Source organism: Triticum dicoccoides, chromosome 2A, assembly GCF_002162155.2.
Source record: "Triticum dicoccoides isolate Atlit2015 ecotype Zavitan chromosome 2A, WEW_v2.0, whole genome shotgun sequence".
Lineage (NCBI taxonomy): Eukaryota > Viridiplantae > Streptophyta > Magnoliopsida > Poales > Poaceae > Triticum > Triticum dicoccoides.
Window position 1 is genome coordinate 646,380,466 of NC_041382.1, and position 8,382 is coordinate 646,388,847.

The following is an 8,382-nucleotide window of genomic DNA, read 5'->3' on the forward strand; positions in this document are numbered from 1 at the left end:
TTGAGGAATATAATTGTAGCTAAATGTATTTCAGCGTGATTGGTCGTTCGTTTAGATGCAGTGAATTATCACAAAGTAAAAAAGAGATGCAGCATCTGTATACCGTGGAATAGCTGAGTATGCCTGTATGAATTTCCTCAGCTCGAGAACCCGTTTCAGTACAAAGTCTGTAGGGTGCAGAACTGTTAGAAGTTTAGACGGATGCACAAATTCTGTTCATTGAGCACCCCGCCGCACAAGAGAAAACACGACCTCGCTAAACCGCCTCCGCCGCCACTACGCTCCATCCCCTCCTCCCCGGCACGTCGGCCGCCATGGTGAAGCGGTGGCTCCCCCTGGAGGCCAACCCCGACGTCATGAACCAGGTACCCACGCCTCCTCCCCACTTCCGGTAGGGGTTCGCCTCGGCCTCTCCTCTTCCCCACTCAGTCCCCTTACGCCACGGTCGGCTGCAGTTCATGTGGGGGCTGGGGGTCCCGGAGGGCGTGGGGTTCTGCGACGTGTACGGGCTCGACGACGATATGCTCGCCAAGTCGCCATGGTGCCCCAGCCGGTCCTCGCCGTCCTCCTGCTCTACCCGCAGGTGAGTCCTGGCGCCTAATTGGCTGTGGGATTTTGTTTGGGTTGCTTGTACCGGTGGATGGTGAGGAGGAGCTGATTTGTTTTCCACCCGCGTGTTGGTGAGCAGGATCGGAAGAAGGAATCCGATGCTTCGGCCACCTCCACGGTGGAGACCAAGGTGAGACTGATCTGTATTGTTAGTTTGGCTGTCAGTATGCTCAGCACAATTTCCTGACCAAAATCACTCGATTTCACATTAAATCCTGGTAAATAATTTGGTTCGTTCACCTGCTTCTAGGAATTCTGTGTGCAACACTGTGTTCCTAGAATTGAACTTTGGCGAAATATTGCCATAATACTTCAGCATAACTAATCATAGGAGATCAGGACCTGATCATGATGTGTCTGCTATCTGCTTAAACTGATTGAATGTTAAACTGCTTAAACTTCCAACAGTAGGTCTTTACCCATTTTCATGGCCCCCCTAGTCATTGGGTATTTCCTTGGATACTCCTTTTAACAAGTTAAAAAAAATGCACTTCAATGGTTAAATCGATTGAATGGTGTCATGCTTGCTAACCAAGAAGTTCCACTGTGTTAGTTTATTTCTACTGCTGACTTATTTTTGTGCTGAACACTCAGACATATCGAACTTGTTTCCCCAAATTCCAACTAGTGAATCAACTCAGTATAATGAATGTGTCCATTCACGATAGTTAGCAGCTTCTTAGGGTGTGTTTGGTTCAGGGACGAAGTGGAATGGAATGTAATGGTTCCATTCCAGTAGAACGGGTCGGTTCCGTCACTGTGTTTGGTATGGGCAATTAGTAGAATGGAATGGTTCCATTTCGATGTTTGGTTAGTGAGATGAAATGGTGACATCTCACATATAGATTTCTACTACATGTTAACACATGTTAAGGTAGCAAAACATATTGCCAAAAATGTACTGTACAGTCTAACACACGTTAGAGAGATGAAGTTGACCTATTGTTGGTACTCTACCTTGCAACAAACAAATTCACAACAAACATGACGGACTGGAGTGCTAAATCAAAGAATCCATCCGGTCAGTTATGGCTGGACGGAGCTTGACTCAACTGGTAGCCGCAGATTGCTGCTGGTCGCCGTGCGGCCAACAACTCGCATGGCCGCTTGCTTGGAGAAGGCCGCCCGCCGCCCCGCAGGCCGCATCTGCTCGTCCGCCGCCAGGCAGCAGTTCGTCCACCGTGCCACAGTTGAGAGAGGAGGGGACGAGGGAGAGGAGCAGTAGGCAGCGCGGATCGCGGGAGATGGGCAGCCGGCAGCGCGGTTCGCGGCAGAGGAGCAGCCGGCGTCGCGGATCGAGGAAGAATAGCAGGCGGCGGCACAGTACAGAGAGGCAGAGGCGATGCGGTTTGTGCACGAGAGAGAGGGCGAGGGAGCGTTCCGCGTCGTTCCTTCGATTTGGAGGAATGACTGCGTTCCGGATCTGGGCTGGATACTCCCTTTTTGGGAACCAGTGGGTTCCGGTTCTAGTAGTGTACCAAACACAAGAATGAGGCCCAAGCACTGGTCGGACCCGTTCCATTCCACTTGGTGCCATGTACCAAACACACCCTTAGGTATCTATTCTTTCTTCTATATTCATAATGTCATGGGTTCTATAAATATTGGTTTATGGCTTCCAAATAGCCAGAGATACAGTACAATATAGTTTGTTTATGATCTTGACTTAAGCAGATGTTGGTGGCTTGGTGCACATTAAAATTTGTTGCAAAGATTTTTAAGGAACCTATGCCAAGTTTCTATATGGTTAAAGGGCAGCCCAGTGCACGTAGCTCCCGCTTGCGCAGGGTCCGGGGAAGAGTCCGACCACTTTGGGTCTATAGTACGCAGCCTTTCCCTACATTTCTGCAAGAGGCTGTTTCCAGGACTCGAACCCGTGACCTCATGGTCACAAGGCAACAGCTTTACCACTGTGCCAAGGCTCCCCCTCCCAAGTTTCTATATGGTTATTTCTTTATAATACAGAAAAATTCATGATGCAGGAGCCCAACAAGAAAGTATATTTTACTCCCTCCGTTCCAAATTACTCGTCGCAGAAATGGATGTATCTAGAACTAAAATACATCTAGATACATCCATACCTGCGACAAGTAATTCGGAACGGAGGGAGTACAAAACAGACTGTTGGCAATGCTTGCGGAACAATTGGTATTATTCATGCAATAGGGAATGCTGTATCCGAAATCAAGCTAGGTATTTACAGCAGTTTTGAGTTTTAACTTCCTATTGATATGCATAATATTTATGCCTACGTGCATCAAGACAAACACTATCGTGTGAAATTTTATTTCATCTTGGCTGTCCAACCATAGTCACTGTTTCATGCAATTCTATCAGTATGAGTGTATGACCACCCAATAATTCACCAAGGATCCTTAAGAACTCCTTCATCCCTGCTATGCCTTCCGTAGAGAAATGTTATAATCTATCACTACAGTTTACAGAATAGGTAATAATGGATAATCATGTACTTGACCTGCTATCACATGAATAATGTATTTCCGGAATCCAGAGTTCACAATTATATCTAGCTCCCAAGAACTTGAATGTGCATACTCTGTTTTGTTTCTATATATTGCAATACTAATGCATGCTTTTGGTCACACATAAATATGAGTTATCCAGACTTATGAGTTTAATTTGCCTAGTTCCAACTTCTAACTACCAAGACTACTTCAAAAAAATAATAATATTATGTTGAGTATCTTGCCTTTCATGCTCACTCTTTTTGACTTGTGACAATATTTGATTAGTAGTTTTATCTTTGCAGTTGATGGGTCCTATTTTCATAGATTTTATAAACAAACTGCTGATATGGATCCTATCCAGGTTAGCAGTCCATGTATGCATAGTTCTTTTCTTGTTAAAGACTATTATTATGGATTGACTTCTACGCTGTACTAATTATAAAGTACTTGATATCATCAGCGTGCTGCTTTTCTTGAGGAGGACCAAGAAATGGAGGACGCTCATTCTGTTGCTGCTGCTGGTGGTGATACAGAGGTCAGGACTGCCGTAAAATTTCTTTAGTTACGTCTAGCATACTGATAATTGCCCCGGATGATCAAATAATATGACGGTACTGTTTGGCGATGGAGTGTTATATTATGAGAGTCACGCTGCTTCCAGTAACTATCTGCTAACACCAACTTCTCTTACTGGGAACTGGTCACGGTGACTGGATCCTGTCGGAATTTTGAGACCTGACTGTTAGCCAGTTTACCTGCTTCTCTGCCTTCATGTTGTTTCTTGTTTGTCAGTTTGAATAGCTTGCAATCTGGGGTGAATGTTGTTGCTCATGTGTCATTTCATTTGTGAATGGGTATTGAACATTGTTCATTAGTTCACAACTTCCACAAGGAGCATGTTATTACAGAATTGTCAACCACAATAATTTGAATACTTTCATGGAAGATATGTTTATGTAATATATCCTCAGTTTAAATATGAATTAATCAATGGTTGCATTCTGAGATATCTATATTTTATTGTGCAGGCCAAGGATGGGGTAATTGAACATTACGTTTGTTTTACGTGTGTTGATGGTATGCATTGTACAAATATCCATCCATTACCAGAGTATCATAATTGAATTTTCTTACAAGTCACCATCCCTTTATCTGCTGTTCACTCTCTGTTTTTCCTTCCCTTTTCCATCCAGGTGAACTTTATGAGCTTGATGGAGGAAAGCCGCAGCCGATACATCATGACCGCGCCTCTCCTGATAGCTTGTTGCAGGTAAATTGTTCAGCTGTCCGCATCTCTCATTCTGTAAACAGCGTATGGAAGATAGTGTTGCCTTTTTACAACTTCCAACATAAGGGTTTTGGTTGTGACGGTATTACTTAGTAGCTCTTCATTTCACTAAATTATGTCGTAATGCTTAGGCCGCGTTCGGCACTCCTCGCGGAGCGGAGCGCGCGGAGCGGGGTTTAACCAACTCCCCAAATTATGGCGTAAATTAACTGGATTGCCGCTCCGCTCCGGCGCGGAGCCGCGGAGCGGAGGGAATCCGAACGCGGCCTTAGTCAATTCGTATTTTCATAGTAAGATATCAGTAGCTGCTTAGCCGCTTTCGTGCGCAGGCCCATTAAGTAGTCAGGGCGGTCTCACGACCGCACAACCATTTTGCAAAAGAAAAAAATGGAAGCAGTCCAGCCCAACACAAAATCTGCAAAAGATAAAGCCGAGCCTAATTTTTTGCTCCCTCTGTAAGCTAATATAAGACCTTTTAGATCACTAAAGTAGTGACCTAAAAGGTCTTACATTAGTTTACATGGGGAGTAGTAAATACGCACACTCGATTGGAAAAATCTGGTCCGCTATATCACCTCTTATGAAGGAAGATTCAGTGACAAATATAAAAACTTGTGATTTTCTGAACCCTATTATTCCTTGGCTGTATGCAATTGCAGGATGCTGCAAGAGTCATAAAAACGAGGATTGTGGAGTATTCTGAGTCACTCAACTTCAATGTCATGGCTCTCTCGAAGATATAGTGAATATATGGGTCCAGAGAGAAGGTTTATTGATTCACACACACCACTCTACCTCGTCTGCACCGGCCTCAGTTAAGTCCAGCTGTAGCATCATTTCCGTTATGCTGGTGTAACACGGTGAAATGAAATAATACGGGAACACAAAATGATCAACGCAGACCACATACTCTTCAAGCTACTATTTAACTTGCCATTCTGCTGCACCGAGGAGATACATTTTTCTTTTTAAAGTTGTTTGTTGATGTTTCCCTTTTGACTAGATGAGGTTCTCATCCGTGTTATTGACTTGACCGTAGACGGTAAAAAGCGCGCTTAGTGTTATTTATGATTACACGTGTTAAGGAAAAATTCATGTACAGTAGCTTTTTTTTTCTAAAGAAAGGGGTTTCCCCCTGTTCCACCCATTTTATTAAATGAACCACAGTAAGCATGGCCAAGAAGGATATCGGGAGCAGTCTAAGTGACTGATCAGACGAATTCAAACATGGTTCAGCCACACAGCTTATTGCAAGTTCATCCCAGCAAACCCAACCTTTTTTTTTGAACCGGGCGTACGCCTTTCCATTGAAAGCAACGGAAATACATAGTATTCCAGAACAGTTCAGGAAGAAAAGAAAACGGGGCAGCGAGTTCAACGCACTGCCAGGAAACCCACTGCACTTGCCCGCCATCAAAACGAGCACTATAGGGCAAAAACCTGACAGCACCATCTAATTCAAAACCCAACCATACAGACTACTGATCAAAACAACAGCCACCACATAGACAGATCCCAACACAAGAAACTGTTTTATGACCCCCGCAAAGCTCAGAGATGAACCACCATCAGCCTGATACGAGCGCCCTTCATCAACATTCACCAGGAAAGGACTTCACCAGCATCATCCCCCGCTCGCCTGGGTCTTTCACAGATGGTCATCAGCTTCACGGCGCTCGACCTGATCATTTCGGCTCCCTGTCCTAACATCGCCCGACAAACCCAACCTAAGGGAGAAACGGCAGAAAGACATCGCCCGACACCACCTACAACATCATTCAGGGAAATCAGTTGGTGTTGGCGGCGAGGATCTGGTGTTGCTCATCAGTTGCGTTGTGTTCACCCGTAGGATTAGTCCCAGGCTATGCGAAGCAGCTCCCCTTGATGATGATCCGGTAGTCTGAGGCAGTGGAGCAACAATTGAGAATCGGTGCAACATGATTTTCCATGGGGCGGCAAGGGCGCGTCCGTCACGTCGGCTTGGCCCACCTGTGCCCACAAATATCCCCCATGCCGAAAACCCTAGACTGCGGTCAATCCGAATTCCATTTCACTCCCCTCTTCGCCCACTCCACTTCCGATCCCTTTTGATCCCATTCGATGGCCGACGACCGAAGCAACGCTGGCTCCAGTGGGGAATCGGTGGCTCCGACGACGACTGGGCGAGCCCGTTGCGTGAAGCAGAACTTGACAATGTGAAGGAGGCCGTCCTTCGCATCACATTGAGGCGGACGCGGCTCAACCAAGGCGGATCCGGCGAATCAACTTCGTCTGCGCCCAACGCCCGTCGACGTAGCGTCGATGACGTCGCCGGCCCATCCCGCCCGACGCGCAGCCCCGGCCGCTCCGCTCCTTTAGGTACACTGCCCACCACCGCACTCTGCTTCGAAAGTGGTATCCGGCCACCGTTGGGTCCTCATGCCCGCGCCGGCGCCAGGACGCATGAGGATGCCCGAGTCCGTGGCAAGAGCAGACTGGCGCGAGCGGCAACGGGCGAGAGAGAGGGCAGCGGCGAGGGAGGCGCTGACAGCGCGTCGGTCACGCGTGAGCGCCGGTCGATCCCGAGGACGCGCTTCTTGCGTTGGTCCTCCGTCGCCCTCTCACGACGGCGGAGACAGATGCGTGGCGCCTCTGCCGCAAGAATGCCAAGGCACTCCGACTCGCCATCGAGTTGTCGGAGCGCGAGGCAAACAAAGAGGCGGCGGTGAAGGTGAAGACGATCTGCCATGCGAAGGAGCAGGACTGCCTGCTCCACAGGCCGTCGGGCCAATTGTGTAGCTCCGACGACGACGCACCTCCGCACGCTGATGCCTACATGGAGGAGGGAACACAACCGCACTGACGACCGGAACGGGAAGGGGCTGGCGAGGAAATGGTGATTTCCTCCGCCCTTTCTCATTTTATTTATGTTTTATCTATGTTAAGTATTTGTAGTATTCATTTGCACTGTCTGCCGATGAACTTCATGAACTATGGTCCTTTTGTCCCGCGATGCAACGGTGATCCGGCGCGTTGAACGTCTTTATACATAGTGTTGCATGAATTTGGAGTTTCGGATATGAGGACGCGGATGTGAAAGCTAACATATAAGGCGTGAACGGTCAATGCCCACGGACGCGCCCACGAGTGTTTGAGGGGCTGGATCTGCCAAGTCCGGCGGTAGATGCTCTTAGCACGTCCAATGTTGTATCTTGATAGTTATGGCAACATGCGAAGGGCCAGTTTTTTTGCTGGCTTCTAGAATAAACTAGGTAGTGGGCTTATTCCAGAAGCCCAATTAATTTTTTAAGTCTCCTAATTAAGATTTGATTAGTAGGCTTCTAAAAATATTTTTAATTGAACTTCTAGAATATGCTAGGCACGGGGCAGCTTATTCTGGAACACCGAAAATATCATCAAAAGAACTGACCCGAATTGAGCTACCCAGTTGAAATAAAAAGAAAACTACTCTAAATATTTGTTTTTTTAGAGATTTCAAATGAACTACCACATACGGATGTATATAGACATATTTTAGAATGTAGATTCACTTATTTTGCTCCGTATGTAGTCACTTTTTGAAATATCTATAAAGACAAATATTTAGAAACGGAGGGAATATATACTACTGCGTGGTGGCGGGGGACCAGACACATGCATGTGGCTGCTCCTCATGATCACTAGATAGGAAGTGCGGCTTGCCGCACCCCACCCGCCCCAGTCATATCCAACCTGGTATGAGACGTTTTGTATTTCATACGTTTATACAATGAAAGCAATACCGCAAAGGCTCAGTATGCTACAGAAAAAGTGAAAGGCTCAATTGTTCGTGATAATTTATTTACAATCTACACAAGGCCACAAAAAAGAGAGTAACATCCATGCATAGTTTCTATACTAAGCATAGGCAGAGTGCATACAAAACATGTGTTACACAGAATTTTTATTGCCCAATACTTTTGCAGTTGCGCAGGTCACACATGTTACAGAGATAGATAAGGTGCCGACAATGATAAAACAAAAAAAATAACTAATAGG

At 46.4% G+C, this 8,382-nt stretch overlaps 1 pseudogene; it reads left to right on the top strand.

The window, feature by feature from the left end:
• The first annotated feature begins 239 nt into the window (after positions 1-239).
• LOC119355969 lies at positions 240-5,628 on the top strand (annotated as a pseudogene).
• Positions 5,629-8,382: the final 2,754 nt, after the last annotated feature.